This window comes from Corvus hawaiiensis, chromosome 6 (assembly GCF_020740725.1).
Source record: "Corvus hawaiiensis isolate bCorHaw1 chromosome 6, bCorHaw1.pri.cur, whole genome shotgun sequence".
NCBI lineage: Eukaryota > Metazoa > Chordata > Aves > Passeriformes > Corvidae > Corvus > Corvus hawaiiensis.
The window spans coordinates 33,981,024-34,001,065 of NC_063218.1; the positions used below are offsets into that span (position 1 = coordinate 33,981,024).

The following is a 20,042-nucleotide window of genomic DNA, read 5'->3' on the forward strand; positions in this document are numbered from 1 at the left end:
TCTAAACACAGCTTCTTGGGAATTCCAGAAGACGCTGTTCTGCTATGCCAAAAATGCCCTAAAAAAAGATAATCAGCCCATGCCTAGTGAAGTTGCTCTGCCAGAAAGTGTTAATTTGACTGCTGAGATGCCCACCTGGTAATGAGCTTTGTTCTTTTTTCCTTATCCTGATCATGGCGCAAGGGCAGTGAGAATACAGGACCTGTAAAAATTGGGGGAAACGTTGTAGAGACCTCTTGTAAGGAAAAAGCAAGGAACACCCCAGTCTGACTATGAAAGTGGGGATTGTGATTTCCTAGTTTATCCAAGTTTTACTTGTGACACAGCGATGTTTGCAAGTAAGTAAGAGCTAAATGTTCACAGAATTATGAGCACATAAATGTTTTATAGTCAGTGCAATACAATTAGTAGTGTTGGCTCATGCACGGCATTATGCTAGAGAAACAGCTTATTTCAGGAAGATGTACTATTTCTTTGTCCTCTGGTCTTATTAGGGGGGTTGAGGAGAACATCAATTGATGGTGAAGTCTGTACCTCTGAGACAGGCTAATAAAGAATTAGTCTTAATTGCTTGTATTAGGATAGACATCCCTTAAGAAAAAAGCCTACTGAAAATGTAGCTGACTCCAAATGGATTTTATAAAGTGATATCATCTTTGTCTGTGTTAACGTATAATAGAATATTTCTCCTTAATAGCATGCCCAATGTTACAACAAAATTTAAAATGGCTTTGAACTAAAAAGCAACTATGGATTTTTTTTTTCTGAAGAAGTGAAATTCAGTCCTGACACTTTTACTCTCAAATACCCCTTCTATTAGTCTGTATTTTTCCTTTGGAAGTATATAAAAGAGATCATTTAGTTCCCATTTGCAAAGACAACTACGAAAAAAACTTTTGAAAGCATTTGGTCTCACAGGTGTGACAGAGGTCAAATTATGAAAGTGAGATTTACTTATGAATCAGAGCCTAATCTGGGCTTCTTTCTGACTCTCATTTGACCAGTTCAGGATCTGTCTCATGTAGTTAGGATGTTATGAAACAGAATGTACCTAGTTTAACCATCAGTTTGGGAATATTTTGCCTGACTTCAGCTACCCAGGAGTCAAGAAATGAGCCTGAACTACTTATCTGGCTCCATCTATCATCAGTGAGGACAGGGAAACTTGATTAATCTCCTTAGGATGGAGTGCATCATCATGCAGAAGTACCCAGTTCTCACGACTGAATAAGCAGTGAATTGCAGCCGTACTGTTAAGAACCGGATCAGTCCGTAGACGAAGAGTCACAATTAATTTTGCAGATGACTTTTACAGCTGACCTCAGAGGTCCAGCAGGACCTCTGCTCACATTCAGCTCACGTGATCTGGTTCTGTGCTTATATTTCTGAGGTTGATTTCTCATGACCAGCATCAGTTATATTAATTATAACTGAGAGCTCTGCAGGATGACTGGGATTATTTGGTATCTGGAACATAATTTCTGATCTCTTCTGGAATAGAAAGTTCTATAGATCTCTGGACTGAATATTGTTAAGGAGGCATTCATAGTCAGTGTAAAACATTTGATAATTTTAAGTTACAATTTGACAGAAAATCTAATTTCTTTTGGACTTATCATGAGCTAAACATTCTACAGGATTATGTATTTACTTAATCTCATTAAATTCTTAATGAAAAACCTTCTTAGCAACTTTCCAAAATGAAGAAATACTCTTTAGACAATATTATGGTCATCCCTACGTAGTCTATGCTGGGGCAATACCTACTGATGGGGAACTTTGCTGTATAAGATATAGATGAATATTTGATGAAGTAGTTATTTATTTAGCAGACTGTAGAGAGACAGTCTTTTTCATCTGACTCTTTTTAGTCATCAAAAAGATTTGGGACCATTTAGCTCTTATCCTCCATGAGCCACTGACATTTGTTGGGCTCATGTGTTTACTGTGGGACTGCTACCAGGAGAGCGACAAGATCTGAAAACAGAGGAAGGAAAGGAAAGAGCTACTTTTTACAATAGTGCAGTAACTCCCCTGTGCATCACTTTAATGTGTTCTTCATCATATGCATGTATATGGCAGATGAAATAGACGATGAGATTAGGTGGCTGCTTGTCCAGGCTTCTGGATATTCTTCAGTCCTGTGTGATGAACTTCAAACTTCTCTAGGCCTGAGGCTATCCGGTTGAATGGGAAAAATATTCCTATGTAATGCATTCTGAAAGTGACATAACAAAAATAAGGTAACAGTGAAATATCAGCTAATGTATTCAGTGAAGACTGCAAAAGGACTCTTTTGCTGGTGAAACTGTTGTATAACTCATATATTCATTGTTAAGAATAGTATTAATTTATGTTAATTCTTAAGAAAGTCATTCTTGTATTCACTGCTGAGGAGAAAATTAATTGAACCAGCATTCTGAAAACTGGTGCAATAATTTATACAGTAAAATTTCTTGGTTTAGTTTGTCTCCAATGAAAAAGTGAGTAAAAAATCAGTATGAGAAGGAGACTGCAAAAAGAGGGTATCTCTCTCTTAGGTACAACCTCCCAGTATTTTGGAATTATTAGTAACTCAGACGCACAGGTACTTTAATGCATAATGGCCTAATTCACTAAATAATAAGAAAACAAAACATACCATTGTAGAAGAGGAGTCTCTCAAAGACCACTGAATCAGATTAGAGAATAGGACAAAACACATTAAAGCTGAGGAAGGAAAACTCAGACAGAAAAACATGGCAGATAACTGCAAGCTGTTTAAAAGTCACTGGATTTTAAAAAATCCCAATTTCATAAGCCTAGTAGAAAACAATATTGTTTTAAATACCACCCTGGATCAATGTATGAAGTGAAGGCATAGTTAGAAAATAAAAAGCCTACAAAGCAAATAGATAAAATGGGAAATATTTAGCAATCAATATAAATTGGAAGTTACATAATATAAAAATAGACAAAATAAAAAGACAACAGAGGAAAATCATTGGCTGGCAGGCCTTTAAGAAAATAAAATGAGTTAAGAGTGTATTAAGAGCAATAGAAGTCTTAACAAGGGTACATGCTGCTGCTCGATGCAGATGAGGAAATGATAAAGTTGCAGAAAAGGCAAATATTCCAGACATATTTCTGTTCTGCATTTGAAAAGAAGAAAGATGATGCACTTATATCACATGGGCTAATGAAAAATTTTCCACTCTGTCAGTGACCAGGAGGAATGTAAATTATGTATGGGGGGTAAATATTTTAAATTCAGCAGGTCTGGATGGCTTACATGGGAATACTGATAAAGCTTATTTAACTGATCTCTATTTCATAAATCCTCTAACAGCAAGGAAATAGCAGAATACTAAAGGAGTGTCTGTTCTATGGCAAAATTAAAAAAAAAAAAAGGCAAAGTCAATAATCACAATAGATGTGCACTAGCAAGGCTAACAGCATTTCATGGAAAAAAATATTAACTGATAGAGAATTCTTTGATAAAGAATAAGAAAATCTAGGGATGTATTTTCCAGCATCACAATACTCTTGATAAAAACCTAATACAAAAAAAAAAAAAAAAAAAAAGAATAATTTAACCCCCCTTGCCACGAGCAAGAAGATGACTAGAGATGCTCTCAAAATTCTTTCTAGCCCTACCTTCTGTGGTTCTATGAAGACGTAACATGGTAACCAACAGAAAGTCCTGACTGGACAAGACTGAATACATGTATGCATTGCAAATCCTGCTTGATTTTATTTCTTAAATTGTTTTTTCACTGAATCAGGAGCAACACTTTACATTTACCTGGATGACTCCCATTCTCTCAGAAATACACAGGACACAGGATGGTTGAAGCATAAGGAAAACAGTCCAGCCAAGTTTGTCTGCTGGACATAGGAAAAAAAGAAAGCCATGTCACCTGTGATTTGCAAAAGCCATGGAAGTAGTATTAGGATGAATTTTAGATTCAGTGCTATTCAGTATTTCCATCATTGCCCTAGAAGTAATTAGAAACTCACTGCTGATAAAATATGCAGGTATTGGGAAGCCTGGTGGAATGGCAATGATGAGGGGAAAGCATTTATATCGGGCAGACTGGATCACCTTCATATTCAAGCAAAAAGCCTTTTACTACAGCCAAATGCAAAATTATGCATGTGGGAACCAGATAGGAGATCAGGAGATGTGTAATCAGAAACTCTACCCTGGAAAAAACAGCCCTCTGAAAAGGATCAGGATCATCAAGAGTATGGAGCAGTTTCACTCCAGTGAGATACTATGGCAAAAAGGGTGAAATCAATCCTTGAATGCATAAAAACACAGGAATAGTGAATACCAGTACCAGGTTGCTGTTCTTCCCTTTGTGGCACTCATTAAACTAATCATATGCAGGATATTTATTTTCAAAGGTTGCTGAAAAGCTGGGGAAGGTGCAAAGGGAGCTTGGTAATTATTCAAGATCTAAAGAAAATGCCTTATTGTAGAAACCTTTCAGTGCTCAACCTGCCTGACTTACTGAAAAGGAGATTACTTGATCTATGGCTTGATTAATGAATTGGTACTGTTGGAGGCATAAAATACTAGCAGGAAAGGGCTCTGAGCAGACTAAATTGTACTGAGGACTGAGTGGAGGAACTATTAAGCCAGACAAATTCAAGTGAAGAATGACACACAGAAAATGATTACCCACTAGAACAAGCTAATGTGGTGAATTCTTCATCTCCTTATGTCTTCATCAAAATTAGACATTTTTTATTGGCCTACAGCCAACTGCAAATTGTCAAGCATGAGTTGTAGCTTTTAATACTGGAATGTATCCATGAAAATTAACGGTCTATGATATCTAAGAGGTCATTCTAGGTGACAGGAATCCCTGAGATCCACTGCATTTTAGGAGAGATATATATTTATTTATTATTATGATTATGTCAAGAAGCAGTAGATAAACATGCAACTTTCTCTCTGTTTGGACCTTTAAGTACAATTTAATGATAACACAACATCATAGCTGATGATGGAAACTGGAGGACTGTAAAAGTCCATGACTGCTTTTCTCTCTTTAGATATTCCAGTATATGGTCACTTTACCAGGTGGAGTGGCGTAATACAAAGGAAATATAATTTGCTGGGTGAGTTCCTTTCTCTTTCTTTGTTCCTCTATCTAGAAATGTCCTTGGCTGTGACAGGCACCTATGATAACTAAGTAACCTGGCCTCATCTTAGATGCTTTTGTTATTCAAAAAGCTCCTGACCTGTAGAATGTTCTTGAGCAACTCATTGTGGATATTTGAAACATGAAAGTAGAGTCAAGCCATGATTTTTATCTCTGAATCATTTTATGTATTCCTTTGACACATCCACTCTCCACATCATTTCAAATCTCAGAGGAACACTTTCAATTTCATTCCTATTATGTAATTTCTCTCAACTGTCTTCATTTATTTTTGTTTTTATATTGTAAACCTTGTCTTTTCCATCACTTCCCCTTATCCATTCCCCTCTACTCCCTGGTTTATTATCACTACTTGACTGATGTTTGAGAAATACATTGTAAGTGACTTGGAGCAGACACTTGTCATTTTACTGTTGATCAGAGCACTTCGCACACGTCACGTCGTATAAATAAAAACTACTGTTCCAGAAATATTTAGTGTCTCAGATATATTTTGCAGTATAATATGTAACAGAGACACTTTATGAGAAAGAATTATTTATTATAATTATCCCACCTCTGGCACTGATATTCAAAAGCATTTTAGGTAAATCATGTGTGATCTCTGTTCTCTGTCTCAGTTTCTTAGCTAGCTCAGAGTTACAAGATGTGTCAGTCAAGTTGTTTGCCATTCTAGAAACTCTTCAAATGTAACACCTCTTCGCTTATCATGTTTTGTATTGGCTTGTCTCAAAGCCTTCTAGCAAAGGAAATGTGTTCCCTTTTTTACAGCTGGGGAAACAGAAAAACAGAGAGGTGAATTTCAGGGCATTGGGAAGGCCTGAAGCATGTCTGTGAGTACAACCCAAGCCTCCAAGCCTCCAGTCTCCTGCCATTTTTAATGGGAAACACATGTCCCCAAAACAGATTCTTGGAGCAAGTTGGACTGGACATGTGCAGGTTTGTAAAGTGGCTTGCCTCTCCTCAAAACTATGTTTGCATTTTGCCGAACTTGGCAAAATAACAGAAAACAGAATTGCCACCAAACCCTTCAGGATCTCTAATTTTCATGTATATAATGTTTGCTTTGCTTCTGCCCTTGAATCTAGAATAGAAACCATGAAGGATTCTTTTTACTTATTTTCATTAAAAATTCAAGCAAATACAGGCTAACTTAGTCAAACATCAATCACACCTCAGGTAAATCTTGCCTGCTGCTTGTTCTAGAAATCCCAGGCTGCTCTGTTCCAAAGGACCTGTCTGGCATCTAATCCACATGAAGGCAAAGATGGCAGAAGGTAACGGAGGACACTAGTGCTCTGCTGAGCAATTTTTCCGTCAGTCCAAAGAGGTGATCCCTGAACATTCCAGGCAATACTCACAAGCTTTGACAATCTCTGTGAAATAATGTCTTACTAACATCTTTTCCCATGGATACCTTGAACAGGAACATCCATGGAGAGGGCTTTCCTAAACAGGGAAATGCTTTGCTGCATGGCACTTTGGTCACATGTCTTAGGAGTAAAAGTTTCCTATTTGCAGTGTTAATTTCAGAGCCAAGCTCTTACCAAGCCAAAAGGCATGGCAGGTATCTGTTACAGAAAAATGCTTTGAAGGAAAGAAAAGCTAAATACTAATGTAAGCTTTACTATTATAATCTATATCTAAAGGAAAGAAAAAGTTCTAAGTAAGGAAATGATTTCAGCAGTCACAGAGAGAAAGACTAGAGTTTTCAAAAACAGCTCTGGCTTCCTTGGGGATTGCTGTCTAGCCTTCAACGTTTTGAATCTGATCCCAAGGACAGCACCTTACTGACAGAGATTGGCACATGCACCGTTAGAAGAACAAATGTTTAAATGGCTTCAATTTTGGGCAGAGATAAGTTAAGAACCTTCATGGGCTCAACTTCTGCCTCTATCCATTTGTGAATCAAGTACTTTTTCAGGAGTGATGAATATGGGGCTAGTGTCTGAGCCATACAAAAAACCCAAGCCCCTGATAATGCGAAAGAAAGAGAGTAGCCATCACTCCAGAGAGTCTCCTCCACCTTGAAGGAATCATGTTTGAAAATTTCCTTCACGTTTTCTTCAAAAAACTCAGCAAATCCATGCAGGTATTTTTTCTACCTGTACCACAAGGAAAAAGAGACAAAGAAAGCAATTCATGGTATTGCATGAAGACCTATGCAAGCTGATCTGAGACAGTACATGACTTGTGGTATTCTTCAAAATCCACTTCTTACTTCAAGGATTTGAATAACATTTGTCACCACAGTGGCTGGGGTCACTTCAGGCAAAAAAAAAATTAGTTCCATCTTTAATTTCCTTGCAAGCTTAAGGATTGCTCTTTGTTCCTCAGTTTCCTGTCAGAGAAGCCCATGTTTTGGATGTACATCCATGGGCGGGGGGGGGTGTGTGTGTGTGTGTGTGTGTATTAAATAAACACAGAGCATCTACGCTTTATTCTATACACCCAGGGAGATGAAATTCCCAATTTCCAATTGTGGGGCCTTCTCAAGAAAACAGGACAGAAAGAGCCAAACTTCCCCAAGGAGGGAAAAATCCTGACTCCATCTTGAGAGGTTTTAAACAATTGTGATGAAGTGTTTCATGATAGGTGTTTCCTTCAGAGCACTAGCTGGGCTGTGTAGAGAATGGGGAGTGTTATAAGGTAAGATTCTAATTTCATTTGCTGCAGAACCCGTTAGCATGTAGAAAGTGAATCAGGAAATTAGGCTAAGGATGACGTAATAATTCTGGCAGTTAAACCCTGCTCTGGAAACATGGATCCCATTCCTCATCAGTTCCTAGGCAATGTCAGAGAACTCACTTGGACTAAACTGGTAAAACTAATTTCCAGGTGCTCCTTTTTCAAGACCAGGATTGGATTTACAGAAGGAGGAGCATCCACTGGATTAAACTGGAATTTAAATAAGGAGCTGTATAAAACAAAATTCTCTGGGGAAAGAGACATGCTATGAACCTCAAATTTAGGATTCCTTTTAACTGAAACATGTCTGCACTTCAAAGCCCAGTCTGCAGAGCGAGATCTTACCTTACTGGGAATGACTACGGTGGCAGTGATATTTGTGATGTACTCTGATACCAGTGTAATGACCACATTAAAGTGTTCCTCAAGACATAAGTAGGTTTTTTTAAAAAATGTAACAATGTGCCACAGATAAAACACAAATTGCAGTGAGGGATTAAGCTCTGTCCGTCACAGAATAGATGAGTGAGGAACCAGTCTGGGTATTGCTGCACAGCACTCCTTACCATGTACAGATACAGGAGTACAGCAGCAAACAAATATGATTATGCTACTTTCCAAGACATTTCCATACAGTCAGGAGTTATGCTGGACCCAAATGAAGAAACCCTTCCAGAAACAAACAGGGTGATGCAGAAACATCTGAACTGGTTTTGGGCATATACAGGAACTAGATCAGGTGTTATATATGATCTATGCTATTTCAGAAACAGGCAGCACACACATGAAGGGATTATGAGACCATTAATAAGATCAGCTGCATTCCCTGTGACTGTTTACAGGTGGCTGCAGAGAGACTAGAGAACCCTTACGTCACCACAAATTCTTTTCATCTTGGAGCCAGCCTCCTGTGCACAAGCCTGGATGCTCTGCAAAGAATGGTGTTTGCTCCCAGCACCAGGCCTTGGAGAGCTCAAGCTTCCTTGTGAATGCCTGACAAAAGGGCAATTCTAGAAATTGTCTCGCCTTTGTTCCCAATTTTCATCCTACTCCCACTTTCACTGTATTATAATCTCAACTTTTTTTTCCTCTCTTCCATTACTAGCTCAGGCTGAAAGAAGCAAGGCTGGACAGAGTAATAACAGCTCTTCTGGACCAGCTAATGCAGCTGGGGAGAGCTGAACAAGCTCTCAGGTGTACAGCACCACCATCAGGTGCTTGCTCTGACATTTCTCCCTCCTGCCTGTCCCTCAGCACAGTACTGTGTCTTCATTACCCTCACCCTGCTTCACTGCCTCCTCCTTCCTTTCTTCTCATTCTGGGAGCCCTCTCCTTTATCCTTACCTCCTCCTTCCTCTCTCTGCATGATGTGACTAGACAGGAGAATGCAGATTTATGTATTCCCTACACGCGCTTCTCATTTTTTCCGGTCCATCTTTGGCTGTTGATTTCTCCTTCTTGTAGGTGAGTATTTCTCAGCTCTCTTCTTCCTCTCTCTTTGACCTTTCCTCTGCTCCTTGTAAGGCATTCTCTTCTCTCATGCTGTGAAACATTCATGCTATCTCATACTGTGAAATGATCTCTCTCACGCTCTCTCGACTATATCTCTAGCATAGTCCATGGTGCTTTTTAAAGGATGCTATTTCACAATAAATACATAAGCACTGCTTCAGGCTGCTGTCCTCTCTAACTGCCTAACTGGATATGGTATTTTAAAGGTCCTTAGAACATCAAAGATGCCTTAGCTATTTTACCATTTTCCTTCTCAGCTCTGAAATTTATATAAAGCAATTGTGGTTTTTTTTCATCCAGCTTGAGGTCACCAGCACATGCAGAGCTGCCCTAGCTTGCACAGCTCGGTTGCTGAGGTAGGGCTAGCTGTGCATTATTCTCCATTTCCCCTTTAAAACGCTCCATCTTTCTGCATCTCCAGCTCTCACAGTGAGATTGTGCAATCAGGTGACTCGGTGACAGGCTGGTTTGCTGCATTGTGGCATCCTCGGAGCAGCTACAGAGGTTTGTACACAGAACTCCCCGGGCGAGCGCCGAGGGAACGCCAGCCAGCAGCCCAGGCACTCCTGGGTTACGCGGCGGCTTTGGTGTGTGCGGCATCTGCTGGCCCTGCAGGTCTGGGGCTGAAGGAGCAGCCTCTCAGGAGAATACCTGCCTTTAACAGAGTCACTGCAGCCAGACATCTTGAGAATCCTTCATTATAATTGCTTCGGGGCCTGTACAGATCCGATGTTGCCTCATTATTGGGACTATTTATTATTGAAACCAGAAATGCTAAGTCATTAAACAGAGGTCATAAAAACATCCTTATTCTGCTAAAAACATTAGCTCATCATTTCTGGTACTACAGAAGGTAGGAGAGACCAGGAATCCTTGTGCCTGTGAGAAAGAAAATGTGGACTGCATCAGAGGCCTGGGAAGATCAGACAAGAGCCCTAAGTCAGTAACTCATTAGGAAAAGCAGGTCTCTGGGCTCAAGATCAATTGCCATTTCTGCGTTTGTGTCACTTCAGGTTACCATTTGATCCCAGAATATGTTAATGTCTCTCTCTGGAAATGGACAGGACTAAAAACCTCGCTCACTTTTGTCTGAAGACTGTAAGGCACTTCAGAGGCACTAGCCAGCTACACCTAACTAGCTGCTGTCACCTCCATTTTTTTCAGAGGGAAGCCAGAGGTACATAGGAGGAATTTGTTTGCTTTCATTCCCTGGTTCAGGACTGCACTCTCCTGATTTCTAATGTCAAAGAAAGGCATTTTCTTCTTGTGTTTTTGTGCTGCCGAAGAGTTAATGTAGCCAGAGAAAGGATTTCAATTTATTTTTACTACCTATGCTTCAGATTTATTTTCTTACTTTTATTCCTCAGGCAGTTTTCTGAATCTGGAGAGATCCTTCTGGGTAGAAAAACACATTTTGTAGAGATTATGTTTCCCTATTTTAATACTGAAGCTGCAGACAAATACATCCTTTGATAGCTGTGTTTGGTTTCCTGCACTGCAGGGATGTCCTGTCAGCGTCCAGATCCAACAACAGGCGCATGGGGGTTACATCCCTCAGCTGGTGGGGTGTGTGTGTTTATTTGTTTTTGTTACGGATTTCTCTGGAGCAGTAAATATGAAGAACTCGTACTGCAGGCTCACCAGCCAAGGCGCGCTGTGCCACATCGTGTTCCCGGCCGGAGCCAACACTCCAGGCATCCGGGGAGCGTTCAGGGCAGGGTGTTCCCGACACTCACCTGAGCACACACTGGCCCGTACCGGCAGGGTCCGGTTCTCCGGGGGAGGCAGGTCCCTCCCCTGGGGCTCCCCCGCCGCGTTCGGGCTCTGTCCCCCGCGATGGCTCCGGGAGGGCGCGCCGGGCCGGCCCCCCCGCCTGCGGACCGAGGGAACCGGCTGCAGGCCGGCGGGAGGGCGCGGGGCCGGCGCCGCGGGGCGGGGGAGGCAGCGCGAGGCAGTGCAGAAAGAGTTAAGGGAAGGTGGCGGGGCAGGCTGGCTGTCGGGAGCGAGCATGTGCAGATTGAAACCGCATCCATACTACGGGCGAGTGTCACTGGCACACTTCACCTCCCGCCGGCCGCGGGGCACCCATGGACACCGGTGAGGACACGAGCCGCGGCCGGGCGGGGGGGCCGAGCGGCGGCACCGGGAGCTGCCCGCGGCCGCTGCCCTCACGGCCGCCCCGCCGAGGGTGCGCGCGGCCCGCGGCGGCCTCCCCGCAGCCGAGCGGCGCGGGGGATGCGCTGCCCGGGGCGGAGGGCGGGGATGGCGCCCGGCACCGTTGGTTTCGCTTTCCGGGCGGGCGCCGGTCGGAGCGAGACAAAGGCGGGCGGCCGAGCGGCAGCTTCCCTGCCGGCTGCGGGCCCCGCGGGGCCACCGGGCACCGGTGTGTCGCCCCCTCCCGGGGAGCGGCGCAGCCCCCGCAGGCCGGGCCCCGCCATCCGCTGCAGGTCCTCGGGACGGCAGCGTGGTGGGTGTCGAGGGGGTTTTGCTCGGGAGCCCTCGACCCCGACTTTGAAGTTTTTGGGGCTCTGGGAAAGCGGGATAGAAGGGTTGTTAAAATCGGAGCTGCTTTTCACTGGACAGTGCCTTTTTTTGGTGGTGGTTTTGTTTTTTTTTTTTTGTTTTGTTTCTGGTTTTTTTTTCACAAAAAAAAAAAGAGGGAAATGTCTCGAAACATCTTTTTGTATAGATTTGTGTAAAACTTTATTCCAGACTAGGGGAAATAGCTCTGAATGAGCCCAGCGTTTGCAGAGCAGAACTGGGAGGTGGGGGCTGGCTCTGGTCTGTTCAATGACTTTTCTGCAACCTTGTGAATTACTCCTGTGTGTAAAGCCAGAAGTCAGGGATACAGATAGTACAGTCAGCTGAAAATGAGAGGTTTTTTTTTTTTTTTTTTGCTAATTTAAATTAATCTCAAGATGTTTGCTCTTGTTCCATTTTTGATGTGGAAAAATATTCAGAATAGCTGAGTTTTCGCAAAATGGAAAATCTGATTCCTTCTGTCCCCCATTTACTCATTTACTCTAGGGTTTTGCAAATTGTTTCTAGTATGCTTAGGAGCAGGGATGCTGGGGAGGCTGCCCTGTCCTGCTCGTCTTAAGCTGGACCGTTACACTAGGACTTCCTAGAGACCGTTTCACATTGCTAGTCCAAAACTACTGGGGATGTACAAACTTGTTAAGCTTCGTAATTACACAGCAGATGCAGTAAAACTCTGTTACGTGGAATACTTTGTATTGTTCTCTGTCATCGTTTATTTGACGGGTTTGTCCTGTTTACTCTTTTTTCTGAGGAAAAAAGCAGTCCCTGCAGGAGGTGATTTTTTTCACAGGCAAGGTGGTAACATCTCCATGACTGCCAGAGCTGTGTGCTTTGGGGATTTGCAAGAAGAACAGATTGCCCAAAGAGCTCCATTCCATGGTTTCCAGGAGCACAAATGTATTAATGTATGTACAACATCAGAGATGGGGCTAGCTACTTACCGTTTGGTGGTAAATAGGAAGTAATGAAAACAAAAATTACCGTAAGTTCTTACAGAACAGAAAAGAAAGACTTATTGACATGGAATCCATAATGCCTGTAGCCACTTTCAGCACTGAGGAAAACCATGTAGGAAGTCTGTAAGATACTCTTGTACCTATGACACATCCTGAAGGTCCTTCTTGAATCCTGGTGCCTTGTCCCAGTGAGAGTGTATGACTTCTTCCATGGAGAAATGTCAGTTTTCCTGTGTTAGGTGACAGTATCTTGCTACTGTGGATAAATTAAGATTTTTCACTAAATTTGAAAGTAGGTATTTTCTCCCTGAGAAATACATGCTCTCAGTGCATACATCTGAGAATTTCATGTTTCTGTGTTGAAGATGCCACTGAAGAGCATGGGTGTTTCCCTGTTAGTAGAAGGGGAAACTGAGGTACAGGAAAATGGCATTTCACAGGTAACTGTCAAATTGAAACACAAGACTCAACCCCCAAGTCATTTGGTTTAACTAGTAGCTATAGCAGCTTCTTAAACAAAGCTCAGCAAAAGTGCTAGAAGCATCTTATTTAATGTGAAACATTCTGAGATCCTCTGATCACAGGAATATTGAAAAGTATGTAATATAGTCTGGTGGAAAGGAAATGGAGGGACAAGCAGGAGTTGAGGTAGTACTGCTTGTGACTGCATAACTTCTTGCTGAGGCTCTGGCAGCATGTCCGTAGCCTTGGTCAGTATTGCTGTTCCCACTCTACTGAGGGCTGATGGTGGAGGCAGAAAACAAGCTGCTTGCTTGGACAGTTCAAACCTTGGAATTCTTATGACAAGATCCCATGGCAGTTTACAGAAATGGTAAAGGGGGTCTAAAACAAGAGGTATGGATAGCACAGATGTGTGGGTTGAGGGTAACCTAGATCCCTGCATCCATGTGGAAATGGTACGTGGTAGTGGGGACTCTGCAGTTTTGCTGACAATGTCATAATGTAATGTGGTGCCAAGCAACAAACAAAAGGCAAATTTAACCCTGAAGGGAGATGCAGGTTTCTGGCTTGGAGTGTAAGGCAGGAAGAGGTTTTTGGATAAGGTGGTGAAGTCAATAGCATGTGGAGTCTTTTAAGATATCTTTTTATAATCTATAATTCAGCATCTTGGAGATGTTCTAGGGAGTGAAGATGAAGGGATCCCTTTGGCCTTGTAATTTGTGGATCTACTTATTCCCACACATCAAGAACCGGGGAGAGGAGTTGTTTTCCAGCATTGTAAATGTGCTTTTAATACCTGTCCGCTTGGTTAAGACAATGACTGTCCTCGGATCGGGTGTTTCAGGGCTGCTCCAGGCACCGCATTGTGTCCAGGAAGGCTGTTTCTTCTCATGGCGTAATTAGTCAGATGAATTTAACTTTTGCCTTCTTCCAAAGTGTTAGAAATTAACTGCATTTGGGGACTGAGCATGCCAGGAAGAAGAAGGTAGGGGGTATGAGGGGGAGGAGAGGAGACTGTGCACTCTTCCTGCGGCAGGGGGAACTTCCCAACTTCTTGCTATCATCACATGCTTTGATGGCAAGTCTTGTTTGTATCCTTAGAATCGTACTTGTCGCAGAATCTGGGGCCAGGCTTTGTAGGTTTTCTCTTTTCTCTGCAGCATGGGATTGGTCACCAAATGTCATCTCTGTGAGACTCGTTTTGAAGAGTCCTTTGCAAGTTTTGGAGTTGCGTCACTGGCTGTGGTGTGCTTTCTTGGGCTTCTTGTTCATGGTATGCACATCTACTCTCCTTAAACTAAAGAACTTCTGTCCTTATCCAAGTTGCTGAGCTGTGTTGCAAGAAACTGCATGAAATTTTAATAAAATGATCTGCAGGAGATTTGACTAGGTTTTAGGCAAAAGAGTCCCTTCTGTTGTTAAACTGTCCGACAACAGAAAGAAGTTTTTCCTCATGGAAAATGATTGGAAAGCATCCTGAAAAAGCTTCTGAAAAGGAGAAAATATATTGAGGAGGCTTAAAGAGTGGTGGCATGGAGAAGACCTTGTTCTGATGATGAAATCATCGAAGTAATGGAAAATTTTATTGTTGCAAATTGTACCTTAGGAATTTTTGTTTCTGGATTGCCTTCAACAAATGCCATGTTTAAGAAAATGAAATTAAGTTGTTGTGATGTTCTGTTTCTTTTTTCAGTCTCAGACAGCCTGCTATTACATGGTAAGAGGAGAGGTAACACCATTGCTAATTAAAGGGCAGCAGTGCTTCATTCCTTAGGGCTAATTATTCTGTAGAAAATGGGTCAATTACTTAAAGAAATTGTTTGCCAGCAGGAGGTAGGAAAAGCCTTTATTCCCACTCCTCACCATCCATTTGTGGGAAGCACTTCCTACCTCCATAGCAGTTGCAGTACCTTGTTAAGCTTTCAGATGCCAGAGCCATGTCCTGCAGATGGGGAAATGGCACCTGAGCAAATTTATATGTGGTCACTTCTGTCCTATGTGTTCCTGTATAGCTGCAGATGGGGCAGTGTCCAATGGTGTTCCTGGGTTGTTTCTGGAGTGAAAGAAATGAGCAATACAAGTGGGAGTTCTGTATCAAAACAAAATTTGCTTTATGTGAAAGGTGAAGAAATATGGTATATTTCCTGATTTCTTTTGAAAGAAGTTTGATCATCTAGTTAGCTAATGCTTTCCAACATAAAAGGTATTACCTGCTTGTGGCTTGCTTGGTACAGGTTTGTAAATGATCCCTTCTCAGATCTGCTTCCTGTATGTGTTTTGGTATTCTCTGGTGGCTTTATCAGCTGACCATGCTGCTTGCTTTAGCTCCTCAGTCTCAGTACAGACTGGGTGAGGGAGCAGAGGGCTGGTTAGCTCTCTACGTCAGAAATGAACTGGTCTGCTTTTCACATTTCTGTTTACGATATGTGAGGCAGGAGTATCCAGATGGTTCCTGAGCTCCTAGGTAAGGTGGCTGTGCAGGCGACTACAAAAAGTCTTGAAAGAAAGCCAGACTGGGCAAAGACTTTGGCTCTGCAGGAGCAGATTACCAACATCTGTGCCAATTCAGAACAACGCTCTCTTTCTGGTTAGTCAGAGCACTACATTCCTTGTAAATGATACGCCCAATAATGTCTACTGTGAGCCAGAGCTTATGCACCTTGCAGTACAGCCTAAATGAGTTTAAAAGGATTTGCAGGTGCATGCTGCTCCTTAACATGTCATCAGAGGCAAAATAAAAGCTAGACTGCTTTAGAGATTTGTTTGTGGGCATATCTGAATGAGCATACCTATCAGTTACTAGGTCAGAGGTGTCTAATCATTGCATAAAAGAAGGAAGTGTTTTATGTTACCCTTTCTTTTGTTCTGGATTTTTGTTGGTGTCAGTGCACAAGAGTTCACCACAACCTTATTTCAAAACTCCCCGCCCTCACATGCTTCTGTCAAAGTTGGATTAAATGACGGAGGGAATCTTCCCTACCACAAATGCTGCTGTCTTGGTTTCATGGCATAAGATCCAACTATTAGTAGTCACTAGGTGATGTTGATAGCATAGCGTAGTGAAGCTGCTGTTTGACTTCTTCCTTGCTGGATCTTTGCTCCCAGGTGTGCCATTTATTGGATGTAGCCTATGTGAAGAACTTCTGTGGAGCACCTCTCTGTCCTGTTTTCATGATTCTGCTAGGAGCATGACAAAGTACTTCTGAAGGGGGAAGCTGTCTCTCTAGTATGGGTAGCTCTGGCATAGTGCTATGTGTACTGCCAAGTGCCTTCTGGGGATGGGGAGTCTGTTTTGTTTTTATTTCTTTCATCCAGAATACAAGCACAGAAGATGATCCAACTCATTTGGCTCCACCAGCTTAATTTGGACTGAGAAATCTTGGCTGGGGCTGTGTCTATGCAGAGCTGCAGGTAGAGTCATTCTCTGCTTGCAGCAGAGTGTTCCTGATGATTGTGGTATATTTGGCTGTTTCCTCTCCTGCTAACCGACCTAGCAAAGCTGGGCTTGCTTAACCCACGGGACACTTTGAGCCACGTATTTTCTTTGGATTTTTTATCAGCAGAGGGTTATGGTAAGGATGCTTCCAGTAAGTTCTAGAGGAGGAATTATTTATTTTTGTAATTTTTGGCATTTTCCAGATGTGTATAGTTTCCCCTAGTGGTATGATAGATAACATGTGATTTGGTTTATTTTGATCTAGCAGTTCTTTCCAAGGCAGACCTCACAATTAAGCTTTTAATTGGAAGTGGACTTGCACAAGAGCTTCAGGATGTGGGGTGCAGTATATAAAAATGCTTGAATGTCTTACTAGGGAGACAAGAGCTGCTGTGAAGGTAATGTAATGATTCCTTAGCAGTATTGGGCTTGGCTGTTGTTGCTTTCCGTTTTCCTTTGCTGCTTCATACTTTACCATGGAGATGAGATACTTTCCAAACCATCAGCCTCAGCCACTTGGGCTGACAGAGGTTAGCATGGTATTAGGAGCGCCCTGGGTAGCTAAGCCATTTCCTGTGCAGTATATATATATAGTATATATACTAAGGTGCATATAGAAAGAAGGCAGTTCATTATGTTGTGTTATATTGCCTTATAACTTGTGCATGTACAAAAGATCAACTTCTAGAATCCAGGTTCTCCTCTTAGATAGTTACAGCTTTTTGGAAATGCCTCACTTTGGTGTTTGTATTCTAAAGACCAAAATGTATAGGACACTACTGCTCACCATAAGACAACTCTTAATTCTTTTGTGGATTAGCTAGAGTGTAATTAGTTTTCCAAAGATCCGACCAATAAATAGAGCATGTTGATTTATAAAAATGTCATGCATGCACATTTTCTGATTTTTCTCTGATTTTCATGGTACAAACCCCAAGAGCTGTGTTAATGCTTAGTACTGCAATTCCAAGTTGCAGTACTTGGAGTGCTGCCTTGTGTGTGGGGCAGTGGGAGTAGGTTTTTTGTTTTATTTTTTCTTTCCCCAGCTATGTATCAGACATAGAAAGTGGGAAAGTGTCCCATTCTGATGCGAGAAATGTAGTTTCCTTGGTTTGAGAAACAAGGGCTGGACAATGTCATGACAATGATGAACATTTGCTACGCTTAAGGACCAGGGCTTAGCAACATTTAGAGTACTAAAAAGCTGTAAGTGCTAACACCAGCACTTCCACTGCATCTTTCATTTGAGATTTTCTCAGTTCTTAATGAATTTTCAGTGTGTCTCTGTGAGGCTGGTATTATTAGTGTCATTTTGCAGACAAGTAGATAAGATAAAATGCTTGTATAAGCACATTCAGCAAGCTGGGAAAAGAAGGAATAAAAAATCAGGAATACTAATGTTTCAACCTGGTTTTGAGCTACTATCTTGTACTTTTTTTCAGAAAAGAAAGATATGAATTTTGGTAGCTTTCCTGCCCCCATCGCCCCCCCCTTTTTTTCCCATTGGGTTAGGCTGCATAGAAGTGAGACATTATTATGCAACATATCTAAGCGTGCATGTGATTCTTGAAAAAATGGTAATCAGATAAGTTGCCAGGCAACAGCACCCTGCCTTCAATTACCAAAAAGCCAGTAAGTGTGCTTTCATGATGTAACGTGCGTTCTGTACTTCTTCATAAAGAAAGTGTAGGTGGAGTTTTGTAAGAGTTGCTCCTTTTTGACTCATCTCCTGCTTTATCTGCCATATTGTGAGGTCAGATTTGACCCCAGTTTCAGAGAAAAGTATTCACAGAACTGGAAATCAACAACGAACTTAGATGAGCTCTCAAAGATAATGAACAGTATGTGAGTGTATATGAGTAAATAACCATTCCCTGTGATGGGTCTGTGAGTGTTTGATGGTTCAGCAGCTTACAACAAGTAGTTCAGAGCTCATCCTTGGGACCATGAAAATTAAGAAAATGGGTGAGAGATTTATGTTAAAAGGTAGATGACAGGAATACACAGCAAGCTGTGAGAAGTATTAAAACACTCACAGTGGCCCATTGGCCCAAAAATGTTGAGAGCCATGGTAATTAATGAAAATATGTATGTAAATCCAGCTGGTTCATTTTCATTGCCTTAGCAGAAGCAAAATGGAAGGAACATATGCAGGGATGAGTATACACAGAGGAAAAAGTATAATAATGTAAGACAGCGTGAGGGAATTCAATTGTGTGTTTGTTTGAAACCTGAGTTTAATTTTTTTTTCAAAGATATTGCAAGATAACAACATATAACAACATAACAACAATATAGCAAAAAATAAAGACTCTTGGAAGTTATTCTAAATGCATTTTTGCTTTTGGCAATAAATAGCCACAAAAGCATTTACAGAGACTGTAGTTGTGTGGGGATGCAGGCATCTGCCCAAGCCTGTTCAGATGTTAGGTGGTGGCATGGCTTTTAGAAGAAATCTGAAACTCCAGAGGTCTAATGTGCTCCTCAGGGCTTTGACAGAAGTTTTCAGTACAGATAGGGGACCCACTTGGATATATCTGGGAAAGTATGCACATAACCCTGAAATCCCTTGTATTCCTTGGGTTGCAAGTTGTTGCTTTACAGAGTTGGTTTTCTAATTGTTTTGTTGTTGTTCCAGAAGGAACAAAAGGCATTTGCATTTCAGGACATGGGGGACTGTCCCACATATCCTGCAGTATTTCAGTCCAGTGTAGGAACAGGTTCAAAAGTCCTCATCAAGAGGCATGGTGGGATGTCAGTTGAAAGGGAAATCTGCATCATCCACTGCCAAAACAGGGGGAGTTTCTAAGAAGACACATGCTCACTTTCTGTTTCCAAATGTGGCACTTTCTTTCCAGGAGAATCCCAGATAAGTCACGGAGCAATGTTGTGACTTGATTTTTCTGTTGCACAACTTACCACTGGGTAGTTGCATGGACCTGAGCTTTCTTTGTAGAGAACTGCAGAAATAATGAAGAAGTGTAAATACTAAAATAGGCAGTAGAAGGAACGCACAACTAACCACTTTCCAGTTAGGAATTCGCTTTCCTTTTTTTTTGCTTTTCTTTGTATTCTCATTTGATGAGCAGTACTGCTAGATTATGCTCATGTGCAGTCCCCAACCTGCTGACACCAGGAATGTTGATGTCTGTGTCAGAGGAACAGTCAGAGCAGGAAGTGCTGTTTTGGGACATCTGAGATTTTAGTTTTTAACTATTTTTGTGTATGCAAGTGGATGTTCATGCTACTCTTATTGGTTTTCTGTTTGATTTTCCCTTACTACAAACACGCATT

General features: G+C 41.7%; 1 protein-coding gene across 2 annotated transcripts in view; it reads left to right on the forward strand.

Annotated features, from left to right (window-relative positions):
- The first annotated feature begins 9,158 nt into the window (after positions 1-9,158).
- TMEM229B (transmembrane protein 229B) overlaps positions 9,159-20,042 on the forward strand; it is a 36,759-nt gene continuing 25,875 nt past the window's right edge. The window contains exon 1 of one of the 2 annotated variants that reach the window (XM_048307267.1): positions 9,159-9,305. The gene's annotated coding sequence lies outside the window, so the exon portion shown is untranslated. Of the gene's footprint in view, positions 9,306-11,313; positions 11,451-20,042 lie in introns of those variants that run through there. The other variant, XM_048307266.1, reaches the window with a different exon arrangement.